Raw genomic sequence first — 27,137 nt, forward strand, 5'->3', positions numbered from 1 at the left:
GCCTCCAAAGCCTACTGAATCTATTAGAAACATGGGATGCATATTAGAAACTTCCTGATATATTTGTCTATTAGCATCTACTGTTTATTTTGCTTGTTTCTGCTTCATTTGGATTCAGTTTGCTTTAACCAAATAATGTTCTAATTCCTATAGCAAGAAATGAAAAGAAACATTTGCCTAAAGAGCAGTGGCAAGTGTGAGATAATAGAAAGGTTCATGAGTTTTGGCTGAATGAGTCTTAACATAAAATTCTATGAAAGAAAGCACACAATCCAAAATTACAGAATACTGTAAAGGTTTGTTACAAGACAGAGTCATAGATATGACAAACTTGATAAAAAGGATGCCCAAACTCTACCGAATGAGTCAAGTTGATAGATGTTATGAAACATTATGTTCAAAATTACAGATAGGAGAGATTCCACAAGTCCCCACCCCTAGATGAAGAGCTACAGTCAATCAATGGCCACTGAGAAAAGGAAAAGCAGTCTTCTAAAGGAAGGAGCCACTGATAGATTACTCAAACCCAAGTAAGTGATCATTCCTAAACACCTGTACATAAGATCAGCACTATATGGGCTCAGTGTGTGTGTGTGTGTGTGTGTGCGTGTGTGTGTGTGTAGAGGAAAGGAACCACAGAAGAGACCATGAGCTTAAGAAGGAGTTGGAGGACACAGAATCAGTTAGAGGACAAAGAGGCAGAGCTGGAAATGAGTATTCAAATTTGAAGTTATCAAAACATTGAAATTTAAAATTAAGAAAAATCCTGTTTGTCTGAGGATCTAGCCATTGCTAACACTCCATACCTAACCACCCTGCCTATGTTATTGTTACTGCACTCTCAGAAAATTATCTTTATAGCCTCTTATCCATTACTTTTACCACACTCTCAGTTTATGTTTAGACCTTCCTAACCTTCTCCACTTCTCTCCTTACACCTTTCTTTGTTCTGAATTCTGAGGTTCTGTTTTCAACAGGGACATGAGAAATCATACATGGTGGTTTACAAGTCACATTATTTCCTTGCTGTTGGCTTTATGTTCTCATCATTTTCATTCTTATCTACCCACCACTTGCACAAGGACATCCTCTAGGATACTAACGATAATGCTATCTCAGTATAGATTACAAACTCTTCATGGATATTTCTCTTACAGATGCTATGCTGTTGCCCTTGACCTAATAATTATTTCCTACCTCAGGATAAACCACAAGCTCTCCCCATGGACATTTCTCATAGATTTCATGCTGTTGTCATTGACATACTCATTGTTTCTCTTACCCCTTTGTTATTTACTTCCCTCAAATATCATCTTGTCTCAGCGTCTTCCTCACCCCTTTGTTATTTACTTCCCTCAAATATCATCTTGTCTCAGCGTCTTCCTCACCTTTATCCACTTTTGCTTAATTTTTCTCCTCAAGACCTATTACCATCAGACAGAAAATAAAATCTGTTTAATTTGTGCCTGTATCTTCTAAATTTCTCTTTTAACAAAAGCATGGAAAAAATTAACTCTGGGAAGGGGAGATAAAAAGGGAAGCTGTTGTGTATAGTAAGCTGCTCACACTGTCTGTGGAAAAAAAACTGTTGAGTACTGGCAGATGACTTCTGCTAACTGTGGGGGAGGTTCCAAGGCACAAGCCAGACAAAATTGAGATGTGTCTGACCCCAGAGGCACTGCACAAGAAGTTGTGCATGGGTGGAATAGCCTGCATGACTAGAGGAAGAATGGTCCTGAAGAAGTAGCAATTAGAGGTCCAGTAGCTTTCACAGACAGCTGCAAATGATCTCTGTTCCAAATAATTGCATACCTCCCTAGAAGGTCCCACCTCCATCACCACTGCCATCGTGGAGGGAGTCTTTCCCAGCCTGAGAAATCCCAACTACCACTGTTGCATTTGCCAAGGTACTCAGTACACCTCTGGATATTCTTGGCCTAACCTGTAGCTCCTCAGGTACCTGTCGCAGGCTAAGGGCCCATAGGCTGAAGAAATTCCTGAGGCTGAATCAACATGATTCTTAATTAAAAAGAATTTACAAAGCTCCTTCATTTTTGTCATCAAAAGAATACATTTGAAAGAGATTTGTAACAACAACCAGCCTGGGGTTGATACTTCCCATGAGCACTTGGGGGTGGTGGCCAGCTCCATTTCTCAAGGTGGGCCATGCCTCCCCAAAACCCCACCTGCTCAGCATCCCCCAGAATATACTGCTAGCCTGGAGGAGGGTCCTTGGAGTTTGGCCTCATTGGGACCTCAGTTTAGGAATATAGGCTTGCTTTGTGGGTGGGCAGCAGAGACCTCATGTAGTTTGATGGAAATCTACTGAGGTAAAAAGAGAACTGCAGTTGGGATTTTTTTTAGAGATGATTAAGTTAAAGTGAGGTCATTCAGGTGTGCCTTCTTTCTAAAGGACTGCTTCCTTTTAAAAAGAAAAATTCTGGACGCAAATGCACATAGAAAAAAGACAATATAATGCCCCTGGGAAAATTCAGCCATTTGTAAGCCAAGGAGAGAGGGTGGAAAAGATCCATCCCTCAGAGCCCACAGAAGGAGCCACCCTGCTGACTGTAATTCAGACTTTTGCCTCCAGAACATGAAAATAAATGTGTGCTGGGTAAGCCATAGAATTTGTAGCAGTTCTGGCAAACTAATACACTCTTCTCTGTAATGCTAATGTAATTATCATTATGAATCCAAGAATGGCGTTCATGCTATTGGGACTGCAAAGCAATAATATATGTCTAATTTTTTTCATTATATCTTCACTCTAAGATTTTGTTAACTTAATCAGATAATAAAATACTAATGGGTTATAGTCTTAAATGCACAAATGTTTAATTCTTTCATGAATAATCATGACAGGTAATTTCTATATTTAATATCGTTTCACAGTTAAGGAATTCAGCTATGAAAATTATCACAGCACTGATCTCAGCAACAACTGGATTCAAATCAAGTTATCTGGCTGCAAAGCCTCTACCTTTCCTACTTTCTGCTGTATGCAGTATTTCTTACCATTGCTTGAGTTGTGAGGAATAGACTTAGTTATGGTAATTAATGCACTATATATTTGAATATTTTCAAAATGTGTGTCAAATAATGACTATAAAAATATCCCCACTCTCTAGAAACTTAGACTAATTCCCCTCTCCTTAAGCTAGGTGGGATTTTGTGGCTACTCAGTGATGCTTCATGGACCACTTAAGCAGGTTTTAGAAGATTCTATGCCCTCTAGCTGGCTCTCCACAGCACATACTGATCCTGGAGATGGGATTCCCTTCAAGGTTTGTGGTACCCAGTGAAAATGAGTGAGGTGTTAAAAAACCATTTAAAATGAAACATGACAACAGAGCATTAAAACCAGAGTGAATTTGTACAACAGAATCCTATGAAGGCAGCCTACTCATGGAGCTAGCAACTATGGAATCCAGCCAGAGCAGGCTTAATGTTGTGTTTCAAGGAGTTAAGGCCTCTGTATCTGTTTCTAAGGATGCTGACTTTTTATTTTAATTGTATGCACAAAATAGGAAGGATTTATCACAAAATATATATCGTTTGATTTCTTCCTTTTCCTAATGCTTACTCTTTTTTACCTCAGGTCATAATATGTGCTATTTTCTCTGAGGGTGCTGAACACTTGCCAATAATCACTGAAGTAAAAACATCAAGTCAATGCATTGGTAGACATTTACTTTGGATGCAGAATATTCAACTTCCCTCATTTATATAGAAACAAAGATTTAATTTTATTGAATGGAATGTAAAATTCTCATTTCAAAATTCATCAATTGCAAGTGTAATGATTAAAATAGTACTTAAAATTGGTTAGCATTGGTTATGTAGTCTTGAATACTCTAAAACTGATATTTGCTAGAGAATTTTATTTTCTTCTTATACTTATTTTTATTATTAACATATCTTTTAATTGATTCTTTGGGAATTTCACATCATGCACCCTAACCCAATTACTTCCCAGTCCCTGTATCTGCCCTTCAAACTTGTAGTATCCTTACACAAAAGGAAAATGGAAAAAAAATAAACTTAAGATAAAAGTTAAAAATAAATAAAATAAAAGGCAAATAATCTAAAAACCAAGAACTCCACCAAACTGTTTCCCTCCTCCTTTTCTGTCTCTCTATTACCTCATCATTTGTCTTAGCAGTAGTAGGAGCTGCTGTGTATCATCCATTATATTTGCCCACACAGCTTTGCTTGCAAATGTTCATTGTGTAATGTGTTGTTGGTCAGGTTCAAGGACTCTGGCTTCTGGTACACCATCAATACTGGACCCTCACTGAAACTACTCTCAGATATCCTGTAGTCATGGAGATCCTGCATCTATGTTTCTACAGGATCAGTCCCTTTAAGCACTCCAACAGGTCATAGAATGTGACGATGTTAGGGAGTGCCCACCCAGTGCCCTGTATGTGTGTCTGGGTAGTAGCTGGATTGTTCTGAATAGGCTGCTGGGACCTCTGCTCACTCAGGTGAGGGGTGGGACCAGCTTTCTCAAAGTGGGAGCTCTCAGGGGGGCGGGTAGGCTAGTTTTCCTGTGGGCTCACTGCCCCCCAGCTTGGGCAGATGTTAACATGGTGCTGGTTGCAGCATGACCCTCAGGCACCAACACAGCCTTAGGTGTTGTTCTAGACCCCAGGTAGTTACCAGAGCCACGGGCATCAACACAGGCCCTGGCTGCAGGAGGGCCATGGACCCAGATGTGGCCCTTGGCAGCAGCTTGGTTGGGCCTGGTTGACCCAATAACCATAGGTGGCAGTGCAGGCCACTCAGATCTTCATGGTCCTGGCTGCAGCAAGTCCCTTGGTTCCTAATATGGCTATAGGTGGCAGCTGAGAAATCTAGGCATCTGTGTGACCTTTGGTGGCAAAAGGGACCATGGACATTAACACAGGCCCTGGTAAGTAGGCCTCCCACATGAGCCCATTCCTCGCCACCTTTACCTCTTCAGATTTGTCTCTCTCCATAGGAAATGAACCATTCTGCCTCTTCCCTTCTCTCCCATACCCCACAATATATTTGGTCACTATAATGGCACTTGACTACCTAGGTGGCCTCAGGTGTGCTGTGGTTTCTCTTCCCTGCCCAGGGCAAATGGCTCTGGCCAGGTGTGTGTGTCTCCATCTCTGCCTGCTTGGTCCTCCTTATACTTATTCTTCATTAATTAAATTCATTCTTTGACCATGAGGGGGCCAAGAAAGGAGAATAACAAGATACAGGTGATATGAATGGGAAGAATGGAAAAAATGGAAAGGGGAAGGGAGGTCAATACAGAGGGAGAGGATGAGACAATCAATGACAAAGATGCCTTAAGGAATATTATTTAATTTTACGTAAAATTACACATGCACACCACACACACACACACACACACACACACACACACACACACACACACTGACTTGAGCTACAGAGAAATAGGATGCAGAAGGACTACATATATGAAGTTACATATGAGGAACAAAAAACTAGTATCAGACATGAGAAACCTTTTCAGTGACTGGATGTCCAAGAGACACTGAAAGCAACATAGGCTATTGCTCTTGCTCTTGGTTGTCTCCCAGAAGTTGAAGGTAAGTACTACTGATGACATCACCAGACACATGACTCAAATGTGTGCTGGATCTGATCTGGAAGCTTCCTCCCTGGTGTCTAGTTTTTATAGTACCAGAAATTGCTATGCAAGATGCCGAGAGAGGAAGAGATCAACAGTCCTACCCAGTCTTGTTGCCTAGAATCTACAACAATGACGGCCAAGGAAAGATATCTCTAAAGGTCCAATGGTGGTATTCATAACTTGGCAAGAATAAATAGCCGTCTAATTGGATTTGAGGCCAGCTCAACAAGAAAGAAATTGTGTCCAGTATTAGAAATCTAGTCAAGAACACAAGGCTAATAATGTTGCATATCTTAGAGGAGATCTACCTCTAGATTACCACTTTACTCAGCCAGCATATTTCCTTAACTTGTAATCTAGCACTTGCCCTTATACACACAGGTAAGTGTAGCTTTCACCCCTCATCAAAGTGGTTTCATTTTTGCAACACACTGAGAGTTTCACGGAAAACTGTAACTCATCAAAATTCGGGGATCAACCAATTTTGCTATACCCAGCTCCAGGAAATACATCTGCAACACAATCCTTGCCCCTAAGGCTCAGGGAATATCAATAGAGAGAAGATGAAAAGACTGTAAGAATGAGAGGACCATGAAGTCTTTCATGAGATTGTGTCTCCTAGAAACAATAGGAAAGCTACAACCATGATACCTCAATAGTATGGCTGCCTAAAAGAAGACCTGAACAATGACAGCCCCTTTAGACCTACTAAGGTGGAAGAGGAAATTTCATGGGGATTCGCACCTAGATAAAGAGCTACAGGCAACTATATGAAGGCTAAGAGAGGGAGAATTAGTCTTCCCTGGGGATGATCTCCCTAGTTGGTTATTCAATACCTAGCGGTCAGCTCTGAAATATATACACATAAGCAACAGTAAATGGATTCAGCAGGTTTTATACTATTGGCCTCTTTATTTCCCTTTAGCCACTGCATCAGAATTGTATTGTATTTTATTGTAAATTATATCTGTTAATTATTGTTTCTATCCCTTTTTAGCAGTGTTTTCTACAACTGGAATGCAGAGCAACCAAAACACACCTTAGATAACAAATACAACGCTAAAAGCACAGGATGTCCTTGTATGAGCTTCAGTCCAGTCTTACTATTTAGTCCAGTCTTACTATTCTCCTCAGCAGTGTGATGCCACATTCTGTTCTTTTCTGGGAAGACAGGAATCATGAACATGTTTCAGATTTTCTATGTTCTCTAGGACAAATGAAATGTGAAACAAGGTTAAAATTCATTTTTTGCATTTATGTCATAATTTGATTCACAAGATCTCTGGCCTGCCCTGCTGCAATGATGGTTTTATTCATCATGAGGCAAGTGAATGCAATGTTACTACAATCATGGAGGATCACAGGAACCAGAGTATTGATTTTCCCCCTTCACTTCCAATGAAAACCTTTGCAACAAGTTGGTGCTGGTTTGGAGTTTCTAAAGTTGAAAGTGGTAGAATGCGAACATTTTTCTTTCTCAAGGCTATAACTTTATTTTAGCTCACCCAATTCAAGAGGGAAGTTGTAGAGAAGATGGGTTAAGCAGTCAAACCTTGGTCTCTTTTGCAGTGGCTCTCAGAGCCTGTGGGCTATTCAGCTGCTAGTTCAGGAGCTCTAACAAAAGACTTTGCCTAAAGGCAAATGTCCATAGGAGCCACTTTCCCCTGGCTTGCCTGGCAGCTCTGCTCCAGGCTAAACTTATGGCTTTCATTTGCCTCACAAATCTGCAGTTTTTAACAACTGTATTTAATATAAAGTCCAATTCAGATTCTTATACTGTAAAAAGAAATTATCATGAATGGGCTTCAGTAGCTCTTCCTTTCATAAACTTAAATGATATTAAAATGTGGACCTTTGCTGATGAAGCTGTACGAGAGCACACATATCTCATCAACAACAATGTCTGAATTCTAAAGAGAAAGAGGGGAAGCCAGTATTTGAAACGACAAAGGTACAGGACCAATATCTGGGACAGACTTGAGTCAAGTGTGTGTTAACAACGCAAGTCTCTAATAGAGCATGAGGATTCACTCGGAACTCTATAGAAAAAGCACTTTGACAAAAATGGAGGAAATGTTAAGTCAGGTAAATATAATTATGTACAAGGAAGAGCAAGATGTAAGCACAATTAAAACCAAATTTGGAGAGATATATCCACAGCTAAGAGTACTTGGTGCTCTTCCAAAGGGCTGCAGTCCAGCTCCCAGTTCCCATGTAAGGTGGCTTACAGTGGCCTGTGATTTCATCTCCGGAAGACCACATGCCCTTTTTAGGCCATTGCACAAACATACTCCTACACACACTCACATACATACATATGTACTAACTCCCACTCACTCCCACTCCACTTACAAAACACTCATAGGCACACACACACACACACACACACACACAACACACACACACACACACACACACAGAGAGAGAGAGAGAGAGAGAGAGAGGAGAGAGAGAGAGAGAGAGAGAGAGAGACTAAAAAGTCATTAAAATTTAAATTTGGAGACAGACCCCAGGAACGTGGGTGTCAGTGAGGAGACCTCAGAAATTCATGGGGCCTCCTGTAGTAGATCAGTACTTATCCCAAGCATAGGTGTGCACTTTGGGAGCCCATTCCACATAGAGGAATACTCCCTGAGCCACAACACACAGGGGTGGGCCTAAGCCCTATCCCAAAGGATATGACAGACCCTGAAGACCCCCTATGGAAATCCTCACCCTCCCTGGGGAGCAGAAAGGTTATGTGATAGGTAGAGTTTTAGTTGGGGGTGGTAGGGGAGTAGGGGAGGGAGAGGGAACTGGGATTGACATATAAAACAATCGTTTCTAATTCAAATTTTATTTATTTATTTATTTATTTATTTATTTATTTATTTATTTATTTTGGTTTTTCAAGACAGGGTTTCTCTGTGTAGCTTTGGAGCCTATCCTGGCACTCGCTCTGGAGACCAGGCTGGTCTCGAACTCACAGAGATCCGCCTGCCTATGCCTCCCGAGTGCTGGGATTAAAGGCGTGCACCACCAACGCCCGGCTCTAATTCAAATTTTAAAAAATGGGAAAAAATTAAATTTGGCTACCAGATTGTTGTAAAGAAACTAGAATTTGATTGCTGTTTTAATGTTTGTAATTTTGTATCAGAAATAAAACATTCTAGTGAAACTCTCAGAAATACCTGTCTCTGCTGAATACTGTGAAAAGTAATGTACACATGGAGTTTAAGGCAAGTGGCTCCTTAGATGGTTGCTAAAGTGAGCATCTGAAGTTCATTGTGATCAAAAGCAGCAGACAGAAGATAGCTCCAGAGTAGTTGTTCAAGTGTACTTTTTTCTTTTTTTCTTCCTTTTTTTTTTTTTTTTTATGCTGGGAGAAACACTATGACCAAAAACTATTTGGGGGAGGAAAGGGTTAATTTTAATTTACTACTTATAGTTCATCATCCAGCAAAGCTGGGGCAGGAGCTCAAGGCAGGAACCTGAAGACACAAACCAGGCAGTGGCACGGCTTATGGCTTGCCCCCATGTGGCATGATGTCTTTCCTTCCTTCCTTCCTTCCTTCCTTCCTTCCTTCCTTCCTTCCTTCCTTCCTTCCTTCCTTCCTTCCTTCCTCCTTCCTTCCTTCTTTCCTTCCTCCCTTACTCCTCCCCTCCCTCTCTTTCTTTCTCCCCCTTTTCTCTCTTTTTTTAACTTTTATTCTTCTCACATACATTCTGTTTGGCTAACAGTTTCTGCTTCCTCTCTCCTCTCAGTTGTTCCCTCATCTCCCCTGTCCCCCAGATCACTTCTTCCTCTTTCCTCCATTTCCCTACAAAAAAATAAAAACAGAAAAAAAGGGGGGGGCAGGCTGGGCACAAACTCACAGCTGGATGTAGCAACTCAGTAGGATGAAAAGTGTCCCATGGTTGGGTGTCCCAAAAGAACACCAAGCTACACAACCATAAGGTACATGCAGAGGACCTAGCTCAGACCCATACAGGGTCTGTGTTTGTTGCTTCAGTCTCTGTGACCCTATGAAGCCTGCTTAGCTGATTCTATGGGCCATATTCTCATGGTACTCTTGTCCCCTCTGGCTCTTATAATTCATGTCAGGTTTCCATGGCTCTGCTTCTTGTCTGACTCTGGGTCTCTACATCTGCTCCCATCAGTTGATGGATGCTATTTCTCTGGTGACAATTAGGCTATCCACTATGATTTTGTTTTCCCAGTCCTGTTTGGTTCTATCTATCCTGGGTCTCTGGGCTTTCCAGCTTCTGGTTCTTGGCCATAGAGGCAGTATTGGGCATGGGCTCTTTCTAATTTCATGGCCTCAAGTTGGACCAGTCATGGGTTGGCCACTCCCACAAGTTCTGTTCCACCATTGCACTAGCTCCATATTGCAGGCAGGACAGATTGTAGGTTGAAGGCTTTATGGCTGGGTTGATGGCCCAGTCCAGCTACCTTACATGGAACATGAACTGTTAGGGCTCTGTATCCCCACTACTAGGAGACTTCTCTAAGGTCACTCTCTTAGATTCTAGGGAATTTCCCTTGCATTGAGTTTCTGCATAGTCCCATAATCTCCAAATATCCCCCAGTTCCAGTCATCTCTCCTAGTCCTTTCTCTCCCTTCTCCCCAACCACTGCTTAACCTCTCTTGTTCCCATATCTACCCACTCTCAGTCCACCCACAAAATCTATTTGATTTCCCCTTCCCAGGGAAACCCATGTGTCCTACCTTGAGCCCTTGTGTTACTTAGCCTCTCTGGGTCTGTGGATTGTAGCATGATTATCCTTTACTTAACAGCTAATACCTACTTATAAGTGAGTACATATAATATTTGTATTTCTGGGTCTGGGTGATGTCAGTTGGGGTTATTTTTTCTACTTTTATCCATTTGCCTTCAAATTTCATGATGTCAATTTTTTAACAGCTGAGTGATACTACATTGCATAAATGTACTACATTTTCTTTATCTAGTCTCCATTGAGGGACATCTAGATTGTTTCCAGCTTCTAGCTATTCTGAATAAAGCTGTAATGAACGACATGGAGTATTACTCAGTGGAAAAAAACAATTAAATCTTGAAATTTGCAGGCAAATGGATGAAACTGGAAGAAAAAAACATCCTGAGTGAGGTAACCCAATAACAGAAAGACAGGCAAGGTATGTACTCACTCATATATGGATATTAGACATAGAGCAAAAGACTGCTAGCCTACAATCTACACCACCAGAGAAACTAGGAAACAAGGAGGACCCCAAGAGAAGAGCACATGGTCCCCTGAAGAAGGGGAGGGAGACAAGAACCCCAGAGCAAATTGGGAACATGGGTGGGGGTGAGGGAGGTGGGAAGGGGAGAAGGGGAAAGGGGAGGGTGGAGGAGAACAGGAGGACTGAGACAGGGGAGGGATAGAGGAGAGCAAGAAAGAAATGCCTTGATAGAAAGAGCCAGTATAGCTTTAGAGAGAAGTCTGGCACAAGGGAAATGTTAGGGGACCCACAGGGATGACCCCAACAATGAATCTAGGCAGTGGTGGAGAGGCTGCCACTGATGCCCTTCCTCCATAATGAGATTGATGACTACCTTGGTTGCCATTCCTAGAGCCTTCATTTGGTAGCTTACGGAAGCAGAAACAGGCACACACAGATAAGCACTGAGCCATACTCCTGGAATCCAGTTGTGGAAAGGGAGGAGGGATGAATAAAGGAACCAATAGGGTGCTGGAAAAACCCACAGAAACTGTTGACCTGACCTAGTGAGAGCACAGAGACACCAGTCTAAGACCTGGGGAACCAGCATTGGAATGAACCAAGGCCTCTGAATGTGGGTTCAGGAGTCCAAGACAGTCTATGTGACCTCTAACAGTGGAGCCAGTGTTTATCCCTAGACTTTGGGAGCCCATTTCCTGTGGAAGGATACTATTGCAGCCCAGATATGGGGAGAAGGACCTGGGTCTTCCCCCAAATGATGTGACAGACTTTGATTGTCCCCCCTCCCGTGGAGGACCTTACTATCCCTGAGGAGTGTGTGTGGGGTGGGGTGGGGGTTTGGGGGGGGCATGGGAGGATGGGAAGACAAGGGAATGGGGGAATTGATATGTAAATAAGAATGCTTCTAAAATTAAAATAAAAAAAATGCTGCAATGAACATGGTTGCATTTTCTTGCATTTTCTACATTATTATGCAGGCTCTCTACTTAGGGGTTGGTACCACCCACAATGGGCTGGGCCAACCCAAACGAATTACCATTTAGCAATGCTACACAGACATGCTCACAAATCAGTCTAAACTGGGTGATTTTTCACTTGAGTTTCCCTCTTCCCAAGTGACTCACTGTTTGTGTCAAATTGACTGCAGATTCTAACTATGTCAACAATTGTACCAGATACAGTGATACCAGCTAAGCAGATTACATCTATCACATATTCTGTGGGTTGTAAAGCTTATTCAACATTTTCTAGATTCTTTCACTCCTTACAAGAAGTTGTGTCAATTACACTTCATCTTTGTGCAGGTGAGGAGATGCCCACAACACTCTGAAGCCTCCAGATTGTTTCTTGTGAATTTCCAGGGACTCTCAACTTGTGTCTATTACTGCCATCCAGTTTTGTTCATTTATGTACTTATAAATGTTTAGGCTGAACTTTATAAAGCCAAATAAACACATGACTCTCATATATGTATACATAAAATATATGTATTATTATTCAAAACATTCATATATATACAGACATATCTATATCTATATCTATATCCATATCCATATCCATATCTATCTATCTATCTATCTATCTATCTATCTATCTATGTATTGTGTGTGTGTGTACCTACACTGAGCACTATTTATGTTCCTTCCCACAAAAATCTTATGTTGAAATCCTAACCCTCAAAGTGATGTTTTAAAAGGTTGAACTTAGAGTGATCCTTGAGATTATGTGAGGCCATGAGGGTAGGGGTCCCCAGGACTTCTTAACTTGTCAGAAGACTTCAGAGGAGTTCTTTCTCTCAACAACATGTGCACACAAAGAAAGGATGACTGTCTTGAAGTCATGGAGAGGGCTCTCACCAGAACTCACCCTTGCTGGCACCCTGATATGAGACTTCCATCTATGACACAGTTTGAAAGAAATACCTGTGGTTTAATCTATCTACTCTATGAATTTTGCTATTATTTGAACTGAAATAATTTGCTTAGGTTGATCAACTGAAGATCTTGTTAGACTTTTGTTTAAATTAGATATAAAGAAAAGGCAGTGCAAGATGAGACATGAGACTATTAGACATATTAACCAGTTTATTATAGGCCCGGCAGAGTAGAGAGAGTAAGAAAGAAGAGAAACAGGGTTAATGGCTGACCACCATGGCTGGTCGCCAGAAAGAGAGAAAGAGAGAGAAGAGTAGAGGAGGAGGAAGTAGAGAGAGGAGTAGAGAAAATAGAGAGAGCATAAATGGGCAGGGGTCTGTCTTTTAAAGGGGTCCTTTGCACCTGTGTGCAGACTTATTTCCCATAGAACCCTGGGCCTCCCAGGATTCCCCCTGAGTGGATTCTGCCAGGTAACAGGGGCAGGCCAGCATAATGCCTGAACCTTTCAATCCTACCTTTACTTATTATTTTTTTAAAAAGATGGGTTGTTAGACATGGCAGATTAAGGAATAAGTATGTCAAATTCTCAAGACTGCTTTCTGCTGTCGTGGGGGGGCTTTGACCATCTTTGGGGGACCTGAGAAGGTTGGGGTGCTGCCACGTCCTGGGGTAGCTGGTTGTTTCATCACAGTCCAGGCTGTATGGAACTCCCTTAGGAGCCTCTTAGACCTGGCAAGATGTTGGCAGAGCAGAAGACAAGGTTAAGTTTAGAAAAAAATAATTTCTTAGGTCCTGGCACTTGAGGGGAAGATTGTGAGATGAGGGAGGGTTTCCTAAAGGGGTCCCAACATGAGGGAAGGGAGTCCTGGGACCAGGGAAAGATTGAATAATATTTATTTGGAGTGAATCTGATCTGTTTGTTTGGATCCAATTCAGCTTCTTGGAACTTACAAGAATCCTTAGAGTTTATGGAAACATAAGTATTAGACACATTAGCAGCATATTCATGTTAGAAGTACCTTGGCTGAAAGAACTAACATTTTAAAATTGACAGATTTTTTTTTTGGACAATGAAAAGCATCTTAATCTTGGCCCAGTAGTTATGATCATATAGTGGTATTGTAGAACTTTACTGACTATTAACAGCAGCATGAGAAATAGAGAAATCAGGAACATATTTCATTCTTTTTAATGTCTCAACTCACTTTATCATCACTTAAGCCTTTTTATCCTCAGACCTTCATAACTTTAATTCATGTACCTTACATTACCATCTTCGACCTTCCATTCTCAGACCTTTATACCTTCCATTCTCAGACCTTCATAACTTGCATTTATCCACCGTGTTAGGACTTTCCATCCTCAGACCTTTGTAACTACATTCCCAGACCTTCATATACTTTACACTTTCCTATCTTCACATAGATAAACCCTAAAACACCTGTTCCTGAAATCTGTTTTGCTTTGAGCTGGCAAGACTAACAGTCATCAAAAGCATCAGAATTCTTGAGAAGGATAAGATTTTACCAGGTTGGGTAGTAGTTCTCTTTCTGTGTCTGGCCTACTCTTCAAAATGTGTGGCCTTTAGGTCATCTGCGCTGTCAAAACAGAGATTCTTTCTCATTTTCAAGTATGGATAGCAACACTGTGTTTGTAAACATCACACCTCTATTCAGCTATCTTTACTAGGCAAGTAGATTGGATCTGAATCTTGGATTCTTTCAATACCAGTGATGCAACAAATGTGAGAATACAGATAACCCGTCTACATACAAGCACACACACATACACACGCACACGCACACACACTCACACTCACAGATATTATCATATTGCAGTTATAAGTCTGGTAAATTGCGGAGACATTTCTCCTGTTTGCCATGATGACTGTATTAGCTTAGTCTACATCTAACATGAAGGTTTTCCTCTCCTTCACACCTTTACCAACACTTGTTTCTAATAGTTTTGGCCTTTCCTAATGAGCAAGATGATATCTTCTTGGGTTTTGATCCAAAATGCCTGGAGGCTTAGTGACCATTGAGCTTATTTATTTATATTTTTATTGATTTATTTTGGAACACTCTGGAAATGATACATCTGGAAACAAGAAGGAGCTGGTGGGGACACATTGGGACCTGCCATAGACCACGCTAAAACCCATGACCCTTTACTCTACACAGTATATGCAAATATCAAACTCTTATTGTTTTATGTTTTATCCCTCACTTACTGTTGTGCCAGATGCTTGCAAATCATCATGTACACTGAAATTTTCCATTTTTCCATTTTTGTTACTCCTTGGCTTTCCTTGGGGATCTGAACTCTCAGTTTTGTGATGATGTTTGTCCTGAAAATTTATTTCCATTGTAAAGAATTTGCAAATAAAAAGCATCACACATTGAAAATCAAAATCAGCTAGAGTGCAGACTTCATTTCTACCTTTCTACTTGTGATCTCTGAAATTTTTCTTAAACCTGAAACCATGTATTTTTAGTTTTGAGCTCAATTTGAGTCTTTCATAAAAGGAAGTCACAATCATCTTTCAGACTACTTGCAAGGTTATTGTTTATATTATAAATTTAGTGATTTCCAATCAGCACAGTGCAGTCATATCCCTCTGAAAAATCAAAAAAAAAAAAAAAAACAAGAAGAAAAAACAGAATTACCCTACCAAACAAAAAGAATGTATTGTTGGCAGGAGTATAACATAAGAAGGGCACAGCATGGTGGGGAAATCTTTGTATCTTATCTTGCAGCCTTTTTGACTGATATCCAGTAGAAGCTAAATATTTGCTGATATTAGCTATACCTTTTGAGTTTGCCTAACAGGAGAATGGCAGCACATTAAGATGACACAAGATAATTTTGTCTCTACTTACAACACCCAATCTCCCTATCAGTAGAAGTCAGAAGGTCTGCAGTACCTTCACTATGGAGCCTGACTTTGCAAGTGACTGCAGTTCACAGTGCACTAACAGACATATTTAAAAATTATTTCTGCGACATTCTGAATTCTTCTTCAGCCACAGACAATTATGATAAGGATGTTCACTGACAGTCTAATATTACATGGTACTTTACAGACTAGAGGATTTTCAATTTGAAAGTTCCTTTTAGTCAGAAAATACCTATTTTACAAGTACACATGACTGTAAAAAGGAAGATGTGAGTTCTCATTTTTTCATTCTTCCCATCTATAATATTTAAAGTTCCTTTTTTGCCTCAATTTCCCTTTAGTTCTCATTTACTCACAACCTTTCAAGTTTTGTAGAAATTAATCTGTCTGTGCCTTTTGAGCCTCTCCTGTGACAAATTTATATTAAGAATTTTTTTATTTTAGAAACAATATCATATTACACATCAATCCTCTCATTCCCTTGCCCTCTCATCCTCCCATGCTCCCCACCAATGCCCCCAACCCACCCCTAAGCCACTCCCCAAGGATAGTGAGGCCTTCCATGGGGGATCATCAAAGTATAACACATCATTTGGGGGGAGGGCCTAGGCCCTCCTTCATGTATCTGGCTGCAATAGTACCCCTCCATAGTGAATGGGCTCCCAAAGTCCATTTGTGCACTAGTAATAACACTGGCTCCACTGTTAGAGGTCCCATAGACTTCCTAGGCCTCCTAGCTGGCACTCATTTTAAGAGGGTTTGTTACTTCCCAGGCTGGTTCCCCAGCTTTACATCTAGGATCTCTGTGTCCTCACTAGGTCAGGTCAACTGTTTCTTTGGGTTTACCAAGCATGGTCTTGTCTCCTTTGCTCATCCCTTCTCCTTCTCTACAACTGGATTCTAGGAGTATGGCTCAGTGCTTAGCTGTGGGTGCCTGCTTCTTCTTTGATCAGCTACTGGATGAAGGCTCTAGTATGGCAACCAAGGTAGTCATCAATCTCATTATGGGGGAAGGACATCAAAGGCAGCCTCTCCACTACTGCCTAGAATCTTAGTTGGATTCACTTCCCTGTGGATCCCTGAAAATTTCCATAAGTAGTTTTGAGTCAGTGTTCATGAGGGATATTGGTTTGTAGTTCTCTTTCTTGTGTCTTTGTGTGGCTTGGGTACCAAGGTAATTGTAGCGTTGTAGAAAGAGTTTGACAATGTTCCTTCTGCTTCTATTGTGTGGATCAATTTGAGGAGTACTGGTATTAACTCTTCTCTGAATTTCTGGTAGAATTCTGCACTGAAACCATCTGGCCCTGGGATTTATTTTGGTAGGGAGACTTTTGATGATTGCTTCTATTTCGTTATGGGTTATATGTTTATTTAAATTGATTATATGTTCTTGATTTAATTTTGGTAAGTGATATCTTTCCAGAAAATTGCCCATTTTCTTTAAATCTTGAATTTTGTGGAGTACAGGTTTTCAAAGTATGACCTGATGATTCTCTGCATTTCCTCAGTGTCTGTTGTTATGTTCCCCTTTTCATTTCTGATTTTGTTGATTTTCATGTTCTCACTCTGCTTATTAGTTTGGATAAAGGCTTGTCTATGTTGTTGATATTCTCGAAGAACCAACTTTTTGTTTTGTTGATTCTTTGTATTGTTTTCTTTGTTTCTACTTTATTGATTTCAGCCCTCAATATGATTATTTCCTGGCATCCACTCCTCTGGATAAGTTTGCTCCTTTTTGTTCTAGAGCTTTCACTTGTGCTGTTAATTCTCTAGTGTGACTGTTCTCAAGTTTCTTCATGTGGGCACTTAGTTCTATGAACTTTCCTCTTAGCACTGCTTTCAAAGTGTTCTATAAGTTTGGGTATGTTGTGCATTCATTCTTTCCTGTTGAATTCTAAGAAGTCTTTAAGTTCTTTTGTTTTCTTCCTTTACTTAGGAATGGTGCAGTTGTGCGTTGTTCAATTTCCATGAGTTTGTAGGGTTTCTGCTATTTGTGTTGTTGAATTCTAACTTTAAACCATTGTGATTAGATAGGATTCAGAGGCCTTTTCTAATTTTTTATCTGTTGAGGTTTGATACGTTGCCAAATATGTGGTCAAATTTTAGAGAATTTCCCTGTGGTGCTGAGACAAAGGTATCTTTTTGTGTTTAGATGGAATGTTCTATGGATTTCTGTGAATCCCAATTGTGTCATAATTTCTGTTAGTTGCTTTGTTTCCTTGTTAACTTTCTATCTGGTGGTCCTGTCTAGTGGTGAGAGTGGGGTGTTGAAGTCTCCCACTATAAGTGTGTGAGGCTTTATGTGTGATTTGAGCTTTAGTAATGTTTCTTTTACAAATATGGGTGCCTTGGTATTTGGGGCGTAGATGTTCAGAATTATGACTTCATCATGATAGAATTTTCCTGTGATGAATATCAAGTGATCTTCATCTCTTTTGATTGTTTTTAATTTGAAGTCTAATTTGTTAGATATTAGGATTGCTATACCAGCTTGTTTCTTGGGTCCCTTTAATTGGAAAATCTTTTCCCAGTCCTTTACTCCAAGGTCATGTCTGTCTTTGAATTTGAGATGTATTTCTTGTATGCAGCAGAAGGTTGGATTCTGTCTTTATATCCATTCTTTTAGTCTGTGTCTTTTTATAGGCAAGTTAATACCATTGACATTGAGAGATATTGATGACCATTGATTGTTGATTCTTGTTTGTTTTGGATTTGTTGTTGGTGGTGGTATTTTGCATGGATATCCCCCCTTTTTCTTTTTGTGTTTGGTAAATTGGGATTATCTATCGCCTATGTTTTTGTGATTGTAATTATCTTCCTTGGGTATGAGTTTTTCTTCCAGTACTTTCTGTAGGGCTAGATTTGTGGATATGTATAGTTTAAATCTGGTTTTGTTATGAAATATCTTGTTTTCTCCATCTATAGGGATTGAAAACTTTTCAGGGTGCTGTAGTCTAGACTGGCATCCATGTTTCCTTAGCATTTGTAGAACATCTCTCCAGGGCCTTCTGGCTTTCAAAATTTCCATTGAAAAGTTGTTTGTAATTCAGATAGTTCTTCCTTTATATGTCCCTTGCCTTTTTTTTCTTTTGCTACTCTTAATATTCTTTTCTTTATTCTGTAAGTTTGGTGTTTTGATTATTCTATGGCAAGGGGACTTCTTTTTGTGGTCCAGTCTATTTGGTGTTCTGTAAGCTTCTTGTACTTTCATAGGCTTATCCTTCTTTTTATTGGGGAAGTTTTCTTGTATGATTTTGTTGAATATGTTTTCTGTAACTTTGAGCTGTATTTCTTCATCATCTCCTGTGTCTATTATTCTTAGGTTGCCCTTTTCATGGTGTCCCATATTTCCTGGAATTTTGTTTTAGGGACTTGAGATTTTCTTTGGTCAAGGACTGTATTTCCTCTAGTGAGTCTTCAATACCTGAGATTCTCTCTTCTGTCTCTTGTAGTCTATTGGTTATGGTTACATCGGTAGTTCTTGATTGTTTAGCCAGCTTTTTTATTTCCAGAATCCCTTAATTCTGTGTTTTCTTTATTGCTTTTATTTCAGCTTTCAAGCCTTGAACTGTTTGAATTGTTTCCTTCACTTGTTTGGTTGTTTTTCTTGGCTTTCTTTGCATTCTTTAGGGGATTTGTTTATTTCTTGAATTTTTTTGATTTGTCTTTTCCTACATTTTCTGTATTTTTGTTTGTTTTTTCTTCCATTTCTTTAAGGGATTTTCTTGTTTCCACTTTGATGGTCTCCAATATCATCATAAAGTTGTTTTTAAAGTCTTTCTTTTCTGGTTCATCTGCGTTGGGATGTTCAGGTCTTGCTGTTGTGGAATCCATAGATTCTGGTGGTGTCATATATTGGTCTGTCTGTTGTTGAGTGTGTTCTTATACTATTGTCTTCAAATCTGTTCTTCAAGTAGGTACATATAGTTGTACCAACCCGTGAGACAGCAACCTAAGGCAAGATATCCAGGGAGATGAATGGGGATAAGAGATGCAGAGAGAATGACCACAAGACAGGATTCTGATCAAGTGACAAATTTTATTTTTTCCAGGCTAGCTCATATAGTCAGTAGTGTGGGGTAAAGGGGAGAGGGAGAAGAGGCCAAGAGCCAGGTGTTAGTTTAAGCAGGATGTTAGAAAACCATAGAAGGAGGGTTTGGGCATCATAAAAATTTTATGGATGGTGGGGAGAGGGAGGGTTGTTTCTGTAAGTGGGCCTGTGGTTGGAACTCACCTCAAGCAGAGGGTGGAGATCACAGCCTCTCTTTTAACTATTGACTAATAATTATTGACCTATATATTTCTACATGGCCTTATCTTACCTGGGAATGCCCAGTGTCTTATATCCTGGTAGCTACATGCTATCTCTCTTGTGGTTTCCTCTCTACTTCCTCTCCCCAGTATTCTCCTAGTCTGGAAGTCCTGTCTGTACTTTCTTCTTGGCTATTGGACAATCAGTGTTTTATTCATCAACCTATAAAGAGACATATATACAGAAGGAAATCTCCCATCAGTTTCCCATCCTTGCATGCATGTTGTTTCCCATCCCTAGATGGATGCTGTTTCTCACCCCTGGTTGGATGCTGTTTTCCATCCTCACCTGGATGCTATTGCCTGCTCTTTGCAACCTCATCTGAGAGCCAGAAATTGTCAATGGTAGACTATACTTCTGTAGTTTCCAAATTCCTCTGTCATTGGGGTAGTAGCCAGGTCTGTCAGTTCTCAGTATTCCTTCACAGATTTCTTGGTGACACTTCCCCATTTCCAGCAGTGAACATTGAAGTTATCCATGTGGCTCTTCATCTTGTCTCTTAATCATATTATTCTTATAGAGTTGGAATGTTTGAGTAGGTTCTACTCCAGCTCATTTTTCTCTGACACTACCTTTTATCAACAAAGTTTAATTATACTTCCTAACTTGTTTTTTTCTTTTGGATCCAAACTCTACAATTTCAGCCAAGGACACTGTGAAATGACACTTTGGGAAGAGGTAACAAATTTTTTATTCTCTCTGGTCCTCTTGTTCTAAGCTAGACAAGATTCCCTTGATCCCTCTGTCCAAGAGTTTCTGTTGTCAACACTATCCTATAGTGTCTTATTTTTAGATTTAATCTCTCCATTTTATATGCATATAAAACTGAACTATCTCTTTATTTCTAATTTTCCTGTCTTGGAGAATTGGATTCAGAACAGTGAGCAGAATAACCTTAAAGGCATCTTCAAGGGGAATCACACAAAGACTTTGACATGTCTTATAAACTGGCTGAGACACAGAGTAATTAAAAGACAAAATGAAGTCGATGTGCAAGTGAAGGCTGAATGCATTAAAGCATTTGTAATTCTATCCTTTCCTAGAGACATTAGGCTTGCATTTTTGTCTGCAGATAGCATTATCAGATAACATTATTTGGTATAAAGTATAACACTATATTAAGCTCAGCTAATTTTCTATTAAACTATGATAATTACAATCCCAAGGACATATTAATCCATTCTAACATATACTATGTAAATTCAAAGAAAAGAAAAATCCATGCATTAAACAAAAGGAATAATATAACAAATCCTTGCAATAGCCACAGCATATATTACCATAATATAGTTTAGACCTAAGAAAACTAGCTGATCGGTGTTTCTAGTAGTTTGCATGGAAACAAATCACCTGGTCAAACTGTATTCTAATTTCCAAAATAAACCAATAATAAAGAAATAAATATTGAATTTCCATTCAATATTTTGAACCCTTTCACATTTGCTTTTAAAGGCTGCTTCTGACTTAGGCTACCTATTTGAGTACTGTTCTAGTGGATTTAAATGTCATTTGAGTTTAGGTCATTTAAATAATCTGTGGCACTATAGGATACTTGTGTTGTGGGAAGGAGAAATGCTTTTGAGAATCAAAACCATAGCCTATAACGTCCAGAGATGCGTCATCTTCTTCTACTGTTTGTTAATGTTCAACTGTTTAAAAAGTTATTATCCTACAACTCAGCAAGTCAAGGTGTTCTTGCAATTTATCTCAGTGTCTGTAGTTGCAGTTGCTCTTGAGGTCCAGTCCATTTCTTGACTGGTGCTGCCTCTATTATGAAGGTTCTAACTGAGAGCAGGGTCCCATTTACAAGTTCAATCTTCTGGAGTTCCCTGTCCATTGTTTTGTGCCTTCCTACAGTATTGCTTCTTAAATAGGTACTTAGTTTTTTTCAGGTGAAGGATACAAAATGAGTAAATGCAAACACCTAAGAGTCACAGTGTTGTCTAATAAAATAATAGTGTACTACTATTTTCAGTGTATTATTTCTTTTAGAAGAGCCTGAATAAATTTATTCCACACAGAGAGGAACCTGGGTGCTAGGAGGCAGGGATCACTGTTTCCCATTTTAGAGTCCATCTATTTGTTTTACTTTATAAAATGATATGCTGATGGTCTGTGAGCAACCATTTTAATACATTCTGTTATTTCTATAGTTTCACTTGTTACTGATTTTCTACCTTTCAAAATGGATCATTTTTAAATAAAGCAGGTACTAACCAGATGTGTGTTATCACACAGCAATGATCTCTGCTGTCAACAGAGTAAGGGTTGTGATGGTGCATATTTTTTCCATTTTTATTTGAATTAGAAACAAGATTGTTTTACATGTCAATCCCAGTTCCCTCTCCCTGACCTTCTCCCCTACCACCCCCCAACTAAATCTCTACCTTTCACATACCCTTTTGCTCCCCAGGGAGGGTAAGGCCTTCCATAGGGCGTCTTCAGAGTCTGTCATATCCTTTGGGATAGGGCCTAGGCCCACCCCCATGTGTCTTGGCTCAGGGAGTATCCCTCTATATGGTGTGAGCTCCCAAAGTCCACACCTATGCTAGGGATAAGTACTGATTTGGTAAGGAGGTCCCATGGATTTCCGAGGTCTCCTCACTGACATCCACATTCCTGGGGTTTGGATCAATCCTGTGCTGTTTTCCCAGCTATCAGTCTTTAATTCCAGAATTTAGGAGATGAAGGCAGGAGACTCAGAAATTCAAGATCATTTCAAACATAGTGTGTTTGAGATATACCTAGGCTATATGTAAAGATCAGATCTTAGAAAAAGCAAAAGCAATTTATTAATTAGAAGTGAACTAAGATTGTTTCTGTAAATGGCATGAGTGGTAGCTTGAAAGAAAATGGCCCACATAGGCTCATAGAGTTGACACCATTGGGAGATGTGGACTTGTTGGAGTGGATGTATCCTTGATGGAGGAAGTATGGGTGGGATTTTAGGTTTTAGATGGGCAAGTCAGGCCCAGTGTCACTCTCTCTTCCTGCTGTCTGCTGATCCTGGGTTAGAGCTCTCAGCTAATTCTCCAGTACTATATCTGCTTGTATATTGCTATGATTCCTGCCATAACAAAAGGGACTAAACTTCTATACTCTAAGACAGGCCCATTAAATGTTTTCCTTTATAAGAGTTGCCATGATCATGGTGTCTCTTCACAGCAATAGACACTGTAACTAAGACTACATGGTCATTTACCTCTAATCTTAAAGACACTACAAGAACTTGTTATAATTGGTAAATTGAACAAAGTTACAGAATAAAACATCAATATAGCATAATAGTTGTGCTGTGCCTGGTGATGCACATATGTAATCCCAGGTCTCTGGGAGGCTGAGGTTAGAGGATTGCAAATCCAAAACTTGCCTAGAATACAGACAGCATGAGTTCAAATCCAGTATGTATAAGACCAACTCAATGCTTGGTAACTTCTGACCCATCCTTCTGCAAAAAGAAATTATATTGTGTTATATATTATAGTTAGCAGAAGTAACAGAAAATTTAGGAATAAATCTTTGAGGTGGGATCCCTGTAGGTATCATGGTTGGGAGGGAAATCATCCTCATGAAATAAGAAGGAATCTTGGTTCAGCCTTACTTAGCCAGGCTGGCTCTAACTTCTGGGTTCTGACACCAAGTGGCTTATTTATTTATTTTACACATTTTAAGACAATAAAACTTTGGGAAAAGTTTTCTCAGGATAATTATCACAATAAAGCCAAAGGCATGACTACATTGTAAGTCCCTTATAAAGTACATGTCTTTTGTAGAGTATGTGTGGTTTCTTTACCATAGATAGCTTCTATTGAGTCAGTAATGGTGCTCATGAGTCTGAAGGATTAGAGTGAGGGCTGGATCCACAGAATAGCAAAAGATTACCAGGTTAATAATAAACAGTGTCCACTCCATCCTTCCTGGTAAACAGGTGTCAACTTCTTTCATTGAAGCAAAAAGCCTGTTTAATAATTCTGGTTTCTCTAATTCTTTCTGTAAGCACATGGACTTCACATCCTTCAGCATCTCCCCATTTCTAATTTTTTAAGGAAGAGGTAGTGTCTGTAATAGTGGCCATGAATGAATTCCTTGACTTTATGGCTAATCTAATTAACATAGTCAAGCGTAAGAGAATTATAATAGATAACAGAGGACCAAGGAAAGGAGAAAGACAATTTAGCCATAATGCCCATTCAAAAGTTCCTTGAGAGAATTTGTGTGTCTCTCTATGCAAATCATTAATTTGACTACCAGTAGTATGGGAAAAATCTTACATATTAAAGCAAGATATCCCAGGAAATTGTTGAAAACTAAGATTATATTTGAGTAACAACTATAGTAGTTCTATTTTGTAAAATTGTGATCTTCAATTTACCCATCTTTTGATTAATGTCTGCTAATATGTTTGCTATATTATTAGTCATATTATGAATTATACAGGGCACTTTGAGAACTATCTTTGTATTCCAGCAACTATTCCTGGTTTAACCAAATAAAAAAACATTGTATTGGCAATAATACTAGATCCAATAGATACAAAGGATTATCAAAATTCTTGGGGAGAGCTTTCTTAATTTTATTGATCAAAAGCAAGGAGAAAAGTGGATCTAATACAACCTATCCCACATAAACCTTTATAACTTTCAGGAAGGTCAGTATAAGTAGCATTTTAACAAAAATATCTCATCCCAAAGGTAGTTGTTTACTAGAGGGAAGGATGTGATAAGGGGAATAATTGCAACAAGAGGGGATATAAATGCATTTAAAGCATAAACAGCGTGATTAAAAAATCAGCACTGACAGGAATTTTAGGAAACGCCCTTTGAATATGGGTGTGGATGGATTATATTTTGCACACTGTTATTTGTGCATAATGTATTGTGTCTCCTCTGTCATATAAATACAGAAAGATTGCTCTTTTAACTGCCATGTGCCAAAAGAAGCCAGAGGTTATGTTCTAAACCATTGGCAACAGATAGAATTATTCTAGGTACAATAACATAAACTTTGGTAAGCAATACATCAGAACTGTAACCAAAGGCTTTTTTTTGTCCTGCTCAGCCCCATACCCATTCCTAAATAATCACTCAGAGAATTATATATTAATTATAAATATTTGGCCAATGGCTCAGGCTTAATACTAGCTAGCTCCTATATTTAAATTAACCCATTTCTATTAATCTGTGTATTGTCGCATGGCCTGTGGTTTTACAGGTGGTGCTCTTGCATGTTGTTCCTTGATGACTGCTGATGTCTCCCAGATGCTACCTTTCAACTCCTGTATCTCTGCTTGGATTTCCTGTCTGGCTCTATCCTGCCTTGTCCTAGGCCAACGCAGCTTTATTTTTCATCAACCAATCAGAGCAACACATATTCAAAACATACAGAAAGACATCCCACGTCACAGAATTTTCTAAAAGTACTTCTATAAAGTTGAAGTTTACAAGTCTTAACTTAGAGATTGTCCCATTGCAGTGTTGTGTCATGTTTGAGAAAATACTGACAATTGAGCTTAAAAATTATATTTGAATAAAAGCAACATTCATGCATAATTTTACTCTAAGTTTGTTGTTTGTGATTATTTTCCATGAAAATATACTGTCTTTTGCACATTGATGCATTCAGAACTCCTTATTCATCTTACATCCAGTGGGAAGAAAATGTGTGATCAGCTAATGTTGAACTGAGATCGTGTCAGAGGGGATCTGAGGAAACATTCACACATATTAAGCAGGAGAACCATTTAGACAACAAAAATCAAAAAATGTCACTGAAGGTTAAGGAGACTCAAAAGCTACTTCCATTAACAATTTACAGCCTTAACACTAGCAAATTATCGATGTATGGCATTTTCCATAGGTATTTTAAAAATAATAAGCCAAAATCTATTTCAAGCAAATCTTATAGTACCCTGTAGTCTGTGAGAAAATGTCAGGGATGTATAAGGTATACTAGAGTTAATTTTTAAAACTAAATTATTCGTGTGTGTGTGTGTGTGTGTGTGTGTGTGTGTGTGTGTGTGTAAGAGAGAGTACCTGTGTGTATGTATGTGCATGTGCACAAGTACGTGTGTCTGCCTTTGCTATGTGCAGGTCAGGTAACAACTTTCTGTAGTCAGTTCTCTCCTACTATGTAGAATTCCGGAATGGAACTCAGGTCATATAGCTTGTACAGCTCATAATCTTACCTGCTGAGCCATTGCATCAGCTATATTGTAAATATTCTTTGTAATGCACATTTGTTTACAGTAGCTATTTAAAAATATTTCCAGTAATTTCCTGATGCAAACACCTTATGAAGAAATTCAATTAGACTTCATAATTCTAGCCAATATTACCTGTAAAGTGTGTCCTATTTATACTTTAAAACTGCCATTTTCCTGACAAAATCCTTATGTTCGATGTATAGAATTCAGAAGGCTGGGAAGAATGTTCACAGAGAACATACCAAAGAATTATTTTTTTCCCTTATCTGTACTAGGGATGAATCCTGGGCTTTGTGCATTCTAGAAAGTGCCCCACCATTGTGTAATGCTCTCAGGACTCTTTTTACCTCTTAAGTCTTGGATCATGGACTGGATATGTCTTTTCAAATGGCCTTGAATTCTTTTTGAAGTTGCAATCCTAATGCCTCATCAGGAGCAGCAGTTCAAGTAGCAGATACTGCAGGTTTATGCCACCAAATCCAACAAGGACAGCACATATTTTTCAATGTGAGCTTCCCACTTAGCACTTGGCTTATGTTCACTGGGAGATTCTGGGATTTAAATGAGGTGGGATACAATGAAGTTAAATAAACACTTAGTGAATAGGCATCAATTGTTTTAACAGAATGCTTGTCAATATTATGCCAGGCTAAGACATAAATGGAAACAGAGGCAGGGTGATTATGTGTTCTATCTGGGCCACAGAGAAAGTTTAAGATCAACTTTGTCCATGTCTCAAGATCAAATGCACAAGTGAGGCTGGGGCAGTCACTCAGTGGTAGACTTTGTGCTTAGCATGGTGAACTCCCAAGTTCACTCCCATACCATACTAATGTTTAGTAATATCTTAGACAAATATACATTTAGCCCACAACTAATGTGAAATATAAGTTTGATTTGTAGACCATATTCTGCTGAAAAAGTTTGAAATAATGTTAATGTTAATAATTAAATTAATGACAGAAATATATATATATATAGGCTATATTCTGATGGAAAAGTTTGGCATAATGTTAGTAATTATTCTATTCA

General features: G+C 39.2%; 1 long non-coding RNA gene across 4 annotated transcripts in view; it reads right to left on the minus strand.

Annotated features, from left to right (window-relative positions):
* Positions 1-5,415: 5,415 nt before the first annotated feature.
* Positions 5,416-27,137, minus strand: part of LOC107979891 — a 49,413-nt gene continuing 27,691 nt past the window's right edge. For 2 of the 4 annotated variants that reach the window (XR_003481062.2, XR_004772138.1), the window contains 3 exons: positions 26,453-26,656; positions 14,926-15,042; positions 5,416-6,842 (listed from right to left, as the gene is read on the minus strand). This is a non-coding gene — a long non-coding RNA (uncharacterized LOC107979891). Of the gene's footprint in view, positions 6,843-14,222; positions 14,294-14,925; positions 15,043-26,452; positions 26,657-27,137 lie in introns of those variants that run through there. The other 2 variants (XR_004772137.1, XR_003481061.2) reach the window with 2 other exon arrangements.

Source organism: Cricetulus griseus (assembly GCF_003668045.3).
Source record: "Cricetulus griseus strain 17A/GY chromosome 1 unlocalized genomic scaffold, alternate assembly CriGri-PICRH-1.0 chr1_0, whole genome shotgun sequence".
Classification (NCBI taxonomy): Eukaryota; Metazoa; Chordata; class Mammalia; order Rodentia; family Cricetidae; genus Cricetulus; species Cricetulus griseus.